This window comes from Apodemus sylvaticus, chromosome 6, assembly GCF_947179515.1.
Source record: "Apodemus sylvaticus chromosome 6, mApoSyl1.1, whole genome shotgun sequence".
Lineage (NCBI taxonomy): Eukaryota > Metazoa > Chordata > Mammalia > Rodentia > Muridae > Apodemus > Apodemus sylvaticus.
In genome coordinates, this window is record NC_067477.1 from 129,346,197 (window position 1) to 129,358,468 (window position 12,272).

General features: G+C 40.4%; 1 protein-coding gene across 4 annotated transcripts in view; it reads right to left on the reverse strand.

Annotated features, from left to right (window-relative positions):
• The window catches only part of Slc8a1 (solute carrier family 8 member A1), a 282,426-nt gene that overhangs the window by 97,417 nt on the left and 172,737 nt on the right, over positions 1-12,272 (reverse strand). The window lies entirely within an intron of this gene.

The following is a 12,272-nucleotide window of genomic DNA, read 5'->3' on the forward strand; positions in this document are numbered from 1 at the left end:
GTTTTAACTCTTCCTGTTAAAACCATACACTCAACATACATAGGAACAAAATATGCATAAATGACAATTCGTATAGGCAAAGAAGCTGAAATGAATTTAGCTCTAGCTTGTAGGGACACCGGATGGTGTGGAATTGGCTGTGGAAAAGCTGTGTCTCCTTTGTCATGTTGTTGGAATGATAGCCAACTGGAGGCAGCTGCAGAGGCCTCTGACACAAAGCTGGGGGAATCGGCTACAGCAATAAACGGCTGCAGCCAATTCCCCAAGTGTCCAGTTCCCTGCTGTGGGAACTGGCACAGGCAGAAATGGATTGGCATCACTGAGCTGCACTTAATGAAAAGACCCTAAGGTTTCCATCCTGGGCCAACTCCATGATTACCTCCTTCTAGTTCTCATTAGAGGAGGGGAAGACTGGGAGCTTTTGCACCTACAGATGGCTGCTGCCATTACTGTTGAATGTGGAAGTGAATGTGTCCTGAGGCACCAATTGTCAAGAAACAAGACTTGGTCAAGACCTGACCAAGACAAGGTACAGAGGTAGGGTGAAATCGAGCAAGCCTGTGGCTGAGCACGGTATTTAAAATACATCTCATCATGTGCAGAGTGCTCATTCACTTTCCCTCTTGAAAATCACCTGCTTGGCTAGATTACTTTCTTCTTACTAAGATGCAAAGGTAATTCTTCACATGGATTCAAGTCATCATTTACTCAAAGGCTGCTATCTGCTAGTTACAGTTAGCCTCAGAATGTTATATGCAAAGATAAAATATTCATGTCAGGACTTTTTTTTTTCCATATAACCTAACAGCCATAAATATAAGGTTGGGCTGACTCTCATCTTTATTTCAACTGTGTCCCTAAACTTTCATACCTAGCTGCTGTTCGTGTATAATAACAGTTGGTTCTTTGTGTACTTAACAGAAAGAAAACACATAGAAAATGCAACAGAGATTGTGAATGGCCTGGTCACACCAAGTTTTTTAAAATAATTATAATTAGAAAAATAGAAAACTTAAAATGATATTGTTTGATAGAAATGTGTTTTCCTGTAAGTAAAGATGTTTATACTGGATGGTTATCATACTTGGGGAGTACAAGGAGAAGTAGTAAGGATCAGTGGTATGGGATTGTTATCCAAAGACATGTGAAAGTGAGATGGTAGGATTATAAGTAAGAGGCTATCCTAGGCTACATAGTTACTTTGAGACTAGTTTGGGATATATAAGGGAGTCTTGTCTTAAAACAAAAATCATCAAAATAAAACAAAACAAAAAACCAAAAGGAAACCAAAACCAAACAACAACAACAAAAACCCAAGAAGACATTTAAAAACACAAAGAGTCACCTTAATTTTGTCAGTGCTGACTGAAGAGTATTTGTCCAGCCATTAGTCTCTCTTCTGTATTATATCCACAGCTGTGGAACTTCATTTCTTCAGCCAACCAAGCGTACTGAAACTGTAAGGCTGTGGGATACACATTTCCCTAGCAGATGCTTGCAGCCCTTTCCATGTCCACAGCCTATTATCAATGTGCTTCACCAATGTGTCCATTTGCAGACAGGTTTACTGTGACGCTTCATCTAGAAATTCCCCCGAGAAACAGCCCGGCAACAGCAGATGCATTATCTCCCAGCCCTTTGTACATTTTATTTAGTTCTTTATAGAGAGTAACTATGCAGGTATAAGAGAAAAGGTACTAGGAATGAATTGCTTCTACATTCAAACTACAAATAATTTACAGATAAAACAGTCTAGTTGTTGACAATATCATACCAACAACTAGAGCTACACTCATGTCTTCTTGGATAAGGTCAAATCTTATATTTTTGCTTTGAAAAAACCAGAGGTCCTAAAAAAAGAATTACTGTTGAATGTTATATAGCAATCACTGACGCTGGATACCTAATTCATGTCTAGAATTTCACTTTGGACACTATTGGAGTCCAGGCTGGTAAGAAGCCATCTATTGTCAAAACATTCAGCTTATCATGAGCTTAGCTAGTCCATGACAATATGGGTTTCTCTAACCCCATCCCCACCCTGCTTTAACTTGGTACCCTCCCTTGTCTACTCCTATACTACAGTGCACAAATATTTGGCTACAAACAAACTCTGGACACATTTTGCCTCCTTGTTCTCATGTTCTGCTTTTCGACTCCAGATGGTACTCACAATCCCTCAATCTAATTCACCCTAACAGCTGGATACTGAGTCTCAGGTCAAGTGAGAAACACTTTTAACTCTGCACTGTGAAACACAGCAAGCCTGTGCCATCCTCTGGTGCCCAGCCATAGTTCAAGAAATGAGACAATTGTGATTTTCCTCATCGACTTTTGGTCGATCACTTCAAAGGATGTCTGTATCAGCAGAAGTCAGTTATAAGAATAAAGCACTCTATGCTGTTAATAAGTTTTCTTTAATATGATAAATCTTACCTAAGATTAGCGACCATGTATGGATGCATAAAATCTAGTGTGAAATGTTGCCTTCCCTATCAAATGCTGCTTTAAACCGTATTTATGCAGTAGACACACGTTCTAAAGCAGATTTAAATGATTGCTTTTCTCACTCCACACTATAACCCTTCCTCTGTCAATTTTGGAATGCTTGAATCATATGGGAGGGGAATTTTCCATCTCTGCTACTGGCTATGTAGAAAGTAGGAGTGTAGGGAATCATTACATAGTTAAAAACAAGCCTGGTTTATTTGATGCACAAATAACCAAGTGCCCCAGATATTACTGCTAAATGAAGAGAGATGGTGGAAATCAAACTCCACCTTGAATCTCACTCAAGCCTTGAGTGTTTCTTTGAACTAGGCCCTGTGCTTACCAAAATCTTCACAGCCTGCTTTATCTTATGGAGCAAGAAAGTGAATTTTCAATATTTCCAGAAGACTGGTAAATATATCTGTAAGAGAGATGATGAATTTTGGTTTGGTTTGTCTGTCAGTCTGTCTATCTATCCATCTAAATAGTCTTCCCTCCCTCTTCTATTCCCTCCCTCCTTCCCTTCCTTCCTTATTTTCTTTCACTAAGAAATAAAATAAGCATTGAACCAGAATGAATGTGAAATCTGAAGTCATATATATATATTTACACATACACACACATACTGCTGTATATATATATATATATATATATATAATGTATATATATGAAGTGGAAGCTACTCTTTTCTGGTACAGACATCTAATTGCTTGGGGATATGCTGTTATATACCAGAGATGCCTCCAGTTGATTAGGATTTCTTTTGGAGAGAAGAGTATCAATTTGCTTAAAAATTGTTTTCAGTCTTCTATTCTCATGTTCTCTTGCTTAAATTGAGGTTTGAATCATGTACTTGTACCCTTTAGGACTACAGGTAGGTTTGCACATCTATTACAAATCTAACAACTACCAAAATTTATTCTTCTGCATACAGATCTCTTTCTATTGAACTCTCCTGACATTTGGACAACTACAAACCATGTCTTTTACATATATGTCCATGGCGAGGCAACCCTTCAGGTTCAGATCCTGTGTGGCATGTGTGTTTCTCATTGGGAGCTGATGCCACCTATTTCAACAGTATCCTTCTTTACCACCGGTGGGGAATCAATGTACTTAGGAAAGGTTATTTACTCTTTATCAGCAATCCTGTTTGAACACAAGTCTAACCCGTTAAGAAAATGTTATAATCAGAATCAGATGCTCATAAACTCTAGTCAGGGATGACGAAAATACAGAAATAATGAACTAGAATTGGATGAGAGGAAATTGGAATAAAATAATGTTGTGATAGAGATCCTTACAATCTGATAGAGTGATGCTTGTATCTTTAACAAAGCAAGCCATGAAGATCAAAGAACCAAGACTTGAGAAAGTAGCTATTGTTGCACAGTCTGGATAGAAAAGTGCCAGAATCTAGTTAGAGACTCATAAGAGTAGGCACCTTATAAAGACCTTAGTCATGTCTAAGAGACCTTCTGCTTTTGTTTGAACTCTTCTGTTTTGGCACTTGGATGAACTGTAGGGTAAGAATGAAACAGAAAACAAAGAGACATCAAGTGGCCATGTCACTTTATTTTGGTTGTCATGTAAATGTTCTGACTGAGAAGTTATTATAAAAGGGAGATAGATATGCAAGTGTAGTCCAAGGTACTTATATTCAAAATTTCTTCCCGGGGATAGTATATATCCGGAGTGCCATGACTTTTAGACGGCATATATAAACAGAAAAATATTGAAGGTTATAGGAAAAGGAAGTCAACCCATAGTACCATTGCTGGCAATATTTTCCAACTTAGAAGTATACAATAGGTATTATAGATGCCTTAATATGCTAAATATTAAGAAAATGATATTTGAGACACAATAAGCCCACTATAATTCCTAATTATCATTAGGAATAAACCTAATATTCCATTATATTAGTATAGATTTCTATTAGAGAAAACATTTCAAGTACTGTTTACAGGTTTTCTGTTATGACTAAGGCTCTTAAGGAGTTGTTTATCTGAAGGTACAAATTAATATATGTCATTATATAGATTCCATTTTTTCCTTAAGTGAACACCATAGAAGCATGCATGCCTCTTGCAATGAAATGTACCCCCACTGTGATAATTGTTCTGACATTTTAAATGCATATGCATACACCAGAACTCACACCTGTCATTGTCATCATGGAAACAGCTCCGAAATACAAGTGACTTTCCTCTTATGGAGCCAGTATATCTTCCCAGATGAATTTTAATGACAACATGGAAGGGAAAAAAGAATTTTATGGAGACTTGTAAATTATTTAGTGAGGTTTGCTCAACTACAGTTGACTAAGAGCACACCTATAATAGGTGCTCACCAGAATAGGTGAGCTTCACCTGAAACAGAGATTAACAGCCAGGAACCAACACAATACAAAATGGGACAGAGTGAGTATAATTGAAAGTAAATAAAGTCCTCTACTGCTGGCTCTTTAGTGTTCATCTTTAACATCACTAATCTCTAATCATAAATTTTCCTTTTTATAGAAGCATATTTTAAGTATCAACTGCATCCATGACACACAGTAATATCATGGAGTCATCTGAAGATTGCTCTTCATTTCTAATTTTCAGCTTGCTATTTGTTCCAGATAAAAAAAGACCTGGTATTTTCACTGCCAAGATACAGGATTCATTCAAATTCTCCACTTTTCATATTCAGAGGGTGATGCCTGAAAAGTGTTTTGTCTCAGTAAATTTGCAACAAGTACATCTGTAGGCTGGGCAGATTCTGAGGTCCCCACCCATCCTCTCTGCCCATGGTATCTGTGCTATATCTAAAAGAGAGACTTCTTAATGCTGCTTAAAGCCAATCTATTCTTCCATGGAGGGGGAAATAAGCTTAATTTAATATGTGGACCTTTAATGCCTACTTTAGCTTGCCAGGAGTTAAGTCTAAGCTGCGAAATGAAATAAAATTTTGATATGTTCCTTAAAGGCTGCATCTTTTCAATAAGTATATTATGGGTCATGTATAGAGTGCTGTTTGTTGCCATGGATAATAAATGAATTTCTCTCTCTCTCTCTCTCTCTCTCTCTCTCTCTATCTATCTCTCTCTCTATCTATCTATGTCTATGTGTATGTGTCCATGTGTGTTCCTGCATGAGTTTATGTGTACCACATATTTTCAGGTGCCTGTAGAGGTCAAAAGAGAGCATCAGGCATTTAAGAATCAGAGTTACAGGCAGTCCCGAGTCCCTTGGGAGTACTCAGAATTGAGCTTTGGGTCCTTTGAAAGAGCAGTAAGCTTTCTTAGCATTTGATTCATCTCTCCACATCCATAAACTAGTATCTAATGTAATTAGAACATGGAAATTTTTCTTCATTCACAGCTATTGTTTCACTTTTTCTGTGAAGTCATGTGAATCAAGAGTCCCAGGCTCATGGCGAGGCCAACTCCGAATGAAACACATGCTTCTCTTGCTCTCAAAAGCCTGGGAACCATATCCATGGGATCTAACATAAGCCATCTGATGATGCATTGGGACTTGGCATGTAGTTCTGAATACACAGTTGAGGAGTCATAGTCATAAAATGAGCAGAAATATCCATGCCTAGATACAGAGGGTACTTGCTCTGTACCTCTTGGTGGGACTGACGATGGGATGGGCTCTGTGCCAGGCAGAGGATTCCCAAGGTTCCGGGAGTCCCTGAGATGGTATGACATGCAGTGTCGATGGGTGAAAAATCCTCTTTAGTGTTCAGAATGTGATTTCTTTGGTACTCTCTCTTGGCTTAGCTTTTGGCACTTGAACTGGCCCAATGTGACACTACAGCTGGGAAGTGTCAGTGTTTGGATTGATTAAGAACAGTTCTTGAATTAAATTCCAGTGTAGTTTGAGAGAAGGCAAGTTCTTGCCATATCCAGCAAATTCTCAAAAGCACATCTTTCCATTGTTCATGTGTTTGCACACGAAATGTACAGCAAAACACATTAAAATAAATGCATATAAATTGGGAAAAGAGACATATATCTTTATTGCCATAATAATTCATTCTGGACTTACTTAACAGTTGCTGCATGGTGGGTACACTAGATCTCACAGGACTAAAAAGAGCATAAATCTATATCAACTTTAGGCCTCTTTCAGTCTTGAGACCTTTTAGTTTTCCCAGATTCTATGAAAAACGTTCACTGACTAGGGTGTGGCTGACTAGGGTGTGGACATGGTTCTTTCAAAGCTCAGCTTAAAGACTATGCTAGAAATGCATGCTTAATTCCTTAGACTATGAAAGATCTCAGAGAAGCACAGAGCAGCTAGCTACCTAGCTTTTGTGCATGTGAGTGTGCCTTTAAAAAGTTAAGCCTCAAAAAAAAAAAAAAAGTTAAGCCTCGTGTAAGAAAGCTAGGTTGAGACAGCGCTTGTGAAGAGGACCTTAGGATGCCCACCCCTTCCCATTTTCCTTTGCTTCATGGCTGTTTTCTTGGGAGTTGTTTCTTCAACCTCAGTAGACTGCTGCTATAACCCCCAAACCAAGAAACCTTCCCTCTTTATGATATTTCTGCCAGGGAATTTTGTCAAATTGAGAGAAATCTGGTTAAAGTTACAAAGATGACTTCCTTAACTCTGAGACCACAGGAGATATATGAGGTATAATTATAAAAACCATTCATTTTATTTCAACAGACACAGACACAAGGGGTGGTTGAATGCCGGGGAAGGATACTACTACACTGAGGCTCATTTCATGTCCTTAGTTTCTACATGACATAACTTGGATGCCTTGGGTGTGAGGAAAATTCCTAACTCCTTAGACTAAGTCCTTTTAATACTACTAGAATGATTTTCAATGAAAAGAAGATAAAGAATATGTCACAGCCTGCATATTACATTAAGAAAGTAGGAATACCAAGGCTTCTTGGATGATTTTCCATGTTTCTTTGATTGAGTGATTCCCTCAAATGCATCCTGTTACTGTGGTAACTCGGCTTTGAGAAAGTAGACTAGGGAATGCAGTATTTACATCAGCACAATGTATTTTTGGAAACATATCTTGTTTCTCCTTCCTGATGGGTTGACCCCTATGCTTGAGAATACAGTAGCAGTGGAAAGAGGACTCTGCTGCAAATGCATAGTTGAATCTACCCACCTCAACCCCTCGCAAACTCTTCAGTGGGGGTGGGGGGAAAATCTATGGAACTATTCTTATGTTTCTCTATGATGTTGGATCAACAGACAATTATAAATCCTCATGGAAAACCCTTATAACAGGAACAAAGTACAAGGTTCCTGGGGGGAACGAAGGTGGCTTGTAGGCAGGATGTGACATTTCTAGGGAATTACCCAGAATCCTAGAGTCGCAAGGGATGACTCTCTGACTTCCCTCTAAAACAAAAGGGAACATTTGACCAATTTAACGAGTAGACCCCCGTGAAAATGCAGCTGCAGCCACTACACTCCAAAAATTGTGTCTTCCGATCTTTCCTGCATAGAAACTTTAAGTCTTCCAGACCTCCTCACTAAGGATAAGAAAACAGAAAGAGGTCCTAGAGGTTTGGATAGCATGACGGGAGGTGTATTAAGACAGCACCAGTTCAGAAGACAGTCCGTCCTCTATTGTCAGTGACTGAGCACCTTATACTCGAGAGTCTTTTGTGCATGTCATGCCTATTATTTCTTGAAATTTCTCAGCCACGCTAAGGGAATGGCAGCCGTTTCTGCCAACCTATGAAGCTCAGGCTGGGAGTCGTCCAGTGGTTTTTCCTGTGTAATCTCACCGTAAAGGAAGACGTTATTCTGATTTTCCCACCTCATGGTTTTCCCTGGAAATTTCTGTGAGAGAATGTTGTTTTTGGAGCTGAGCAGGCAATTGGTGTGTATGACATAAAGAACGAAAAGGGAAAAACCGTTCCAATGCAACTGCCAGTATACTTCAGCCTGCCTATATAATGAACAGGGTTTGCCCCAGCTCTGTTTTCAACTAGGCTGTGGCTCTATGAAGTCTCAGAGAAATATAGAGGGCCAGGCAATCAAATATGTACCTACAGGAGGAAACCTGAGGCCTAAAGGCTTCTTCCTCCCAAGGTGAATGTTGGTAGTATCTTGTTTGTTGAAAAAAGGGAAGGGAAGGCTGGGAAATAAGTCTCACTCAGAGTAGTCGTTGTCTGGAAAATATCTGCTGTACATTGCCAAGTAATAAGGAATATCACAGCTCAAATATAACTTGATAGTTTATAGTCTTCAAAGGTAGCTTTCTGGACCTTCAGAGTTATGTAAATAGCCATGTTCAAGACAGACAACCAATACAAGAGCAACCAGAGACAGACTATGATGAATGAAGTAAATGACCACTAAAAATTCAAAAGGAGAGAGATCTAATATCAACTGAAAGGCCTTCTTCCTCCAACTGAGTCAGCCTTACACAGAGGGCAGGGAAGGGAGGGTTAGAATGCTCTGCTGCGCTGACACTGGCTAATGTACAGTTCTCAGTGGGACCCTTAGCCTTACAGCTTGCAAGCCCCATGTCCCATTTCATATCCTGCTCCTATTCCCAGAATATACCCTGTAGCTACAAGTCCACGGATTGAGGAATATATTAAAGCCATTTTTCCTTATGACAAATTTATAGTGTAAGGTCAAGTGTCCACTTAGGAAGAAAAATGCATAAGTCTACTATGAATTATGGATAAAATGGAATAATTCCTAACAGGGCAGAGTAGGGATGGTGAGGAGGGGATGTGCAGAAGATGTAGCTTGAAGGACGTCAAGTAGCATGCATATGGAACAGACCAGTTGGAGATCTAACAATAATATTCAGCATTTTAACAGAGGATTTTGCTCAATTAGCTAATAGCTTCTCCTGTGACTTACAGCATGGCAATAATGACCTTGCTATTTAAAAAGCATATAAGATCATAATAAAAGGTTCAAATATATGCAACAAGAATTATTTTTTAAAAAGGTGTGTTAGAATTTTCTGAGGACAAGGTGCTTAGGTGTGCAATGTAGCAGACATTATATATCTTATTTATTCTCTCTCTCTCTCTCTCTCTCTCTCTCTCTGTGTGTGTGTGTGTGTGTGTCTTTCTGTCTGTCTGTGGACACCTGCACAGCATGGTGCATTCGTAGAGGTCAAAGGAAAGTTTGTGGGAGTCAGAGCTTGGTCTCTGTTTCCACCATGTGGGGACTGTGGATTGAATACAGGTCTTCAGACTTACAGCAAGCACTTTGACCAGCTGAACCCTATCAACAGCCTATCAGGCATGAAATATGACCAGGTCAAATTTCACATGGTCTGGTTTTAATGTATGCATTTGCTTGCTTCTGCCTTACAGTCACTATTGATAATCCAGATCCACTTGAAAAATTTACTTTAGTGAAAGTAATCAAACCAAAGGAGACACATTTGTATTAATATCTTTCATTTGGTTTCATTTTGTGTATAAAGCCAGCTCTTTAAAAATGCAATTACTCCTTCCGTGGGATATATACAGGCCTCTCATGGCATAGATTGCGATAGATACAATGTTTTAAAACCATATAAGCCATCGTGCTCAGTTTCTGGCTATAGCCGCATCTCATATAACTATATTATTTGTTAGAAACCTGCCAGATGTTTTCAAAACATTAACCCATTGTATGCCTCAAGGCCTACTTCACAGATGAAGGAACTGACCAGAGCAGAGCTCAAGGGATGTCCACAGTTTCAAGGTAACTGCGTGGGGACAGTTTAGGTCTGTATCAGTTTCTCATGATTTTAATCATTTAATAGATTCAAGTGCTACTTTTGCTAGGTCTGTCTTAGCCTGAATTTTAAGTTGGATGTGTCTAAGCTCAATAGAAAACATGTTGGACTGTAGAGTTGGCTCTGAGGCTAAGGGTACTTGCTGTTCTTACAGAAGGCCAGAGTTCAGTTGCCACAACACAGGACAGCTACCAGCCACCTGTGTGATTCTGGATCCTGGGGAATCTGAATCCTTTTTCTGGCCATGGACCTGCACATGTCTACTCACACATATGTGTGAGTATGCACATGCACAGTTAGAGGCACATACATAAAACAAAATATTTTAAAAGAAAATAACATATTCATAATTGTGAGTAGTTATGAACACACCTAATAATCATCTACACAGATGCTACTTTAGAAATATATTCCAGGGACTAGGAAGTTAGTTGGTAATTTTCTTCACTGGCATGGTCCTGGGTTCAAATCCTAGTCATATGTATACTGGGAGAGACAGACAGACAGACAGACAAAGGTTACTTAACAAGGGGAACGGCATAACCAAGCTGGAACTCTGGCCCCTGATAACTATATACTTGCTCTTAGTGAGTTAACTAGAGCTCAATCAGTTTTTTGGTCATAGCTATATGGAGCCATTACACTGGCCTAGGGATTTTCTTCATTCACTGTAACTACTTCTTTCAATTAGTTCTCAAGAGAGTTCATTTAAGTTCCTTCCTGGGTTTCCAGCAGAGCCTCAGATCATAGGGGTTCAGCTGGTTGACTCTGGTCAGTCTCCTGAGGGTCAGGTGTGCCAGGGACTGTGTTTCCACTTCTGACCTTTTCTTGGGAAAAGCATTGTTCCTTCATTTGACCCAAGGTAGACAGGAAGAAAAGTTGCTTTCACACTGAAGATGCTCACCTTACATAGATGATCTGAATTCTTGGATAATTTTGAAAATCTTGCCTATTTATTGCTTATGCATTTCTGCTAAGATTCTTTAAGGAACAGTTTTTTTTTCATTGTATTTAATTATGTCATTTTAAAGTATTGCAGACTAATGTGACTAAGGTTATACAAACAGAATCTTGTTGCCAGTGTAAAACTATATACACCCTAACAACTTTCTGAGGAGGAGGGGGATGACTAAGGGGCAAAGTACAGGAGAACTTTCCACAGCTGCCTCAGAGTCTTCCATCTTTCCTTATATACCCTGACAAGTAGTATCTGAGGAACAAAGAGCAGCCATGGTGGGGGGGGGGGGGCAGCTCCTCCTCCATGCTGGGGGGGAGGGGGAGGTCAGCTCACTCCTCCATGCTGGGAGGGGGGGAGGGGGAGGTCAGCACACTCCTCCATGCTGGGGGGAAGGTCAGCTCACTCCTCCATGCTGGGGGGGAGGGGGAGGTCAGCACACTCCTCCATGCTGGGGGGGAGGGGGAGGTCAGCACACTCCTCCATGCTGGGGGGGAGGGAGGTCAGCACACTCCTCCATGCTAGGGGGGAGGGGAAGTCAGCTCACTCCTCCATGCTGGGGGGAGGGGGAGGTCAGCACACTCCTCCATGCTGGGGGGGAGGGGGAGGTCAGCACACTCCTCCATGCTGGGGGGGGAGGGGAGGTCAGCACACTTCTCCATGCTGGGGGGGGAGGGGAGGTCAGCACACTCCTCCATGCTGGGGGGGAGGGGGAGGTCAACTCACTCCTCCATGCTGGGGGGAGGGGGAGGTCAACTCACTCCTCTAGAGGATTGCTATAAGAGAGTTCAGTTGTCTTCCTGCGCATCAGGGAGTTGGTACACGGAATCAGCTCCTAACCATGTTAGGAATTTAAGTCCTGGTAAACTTTGCAAACACAGAGCATTGGCTTTCTGCCACATGGAAAGGAGTGGCAACTACCCCCAGGGGATACACAGAGCTATTCAAGGTGAAGGCAAGGGGCTAGCTTGGGCATGTCAAGTTCCTGACCAATCAGATTCCTAGTTATGCCAAATTCAGATGTATTTTTCTCAGCTTGTCATTTGCTAGAATTGCTGTATCTAAAAATGCAGAAGAGCCCTGGTCTAAGCAATTTAAAATACAA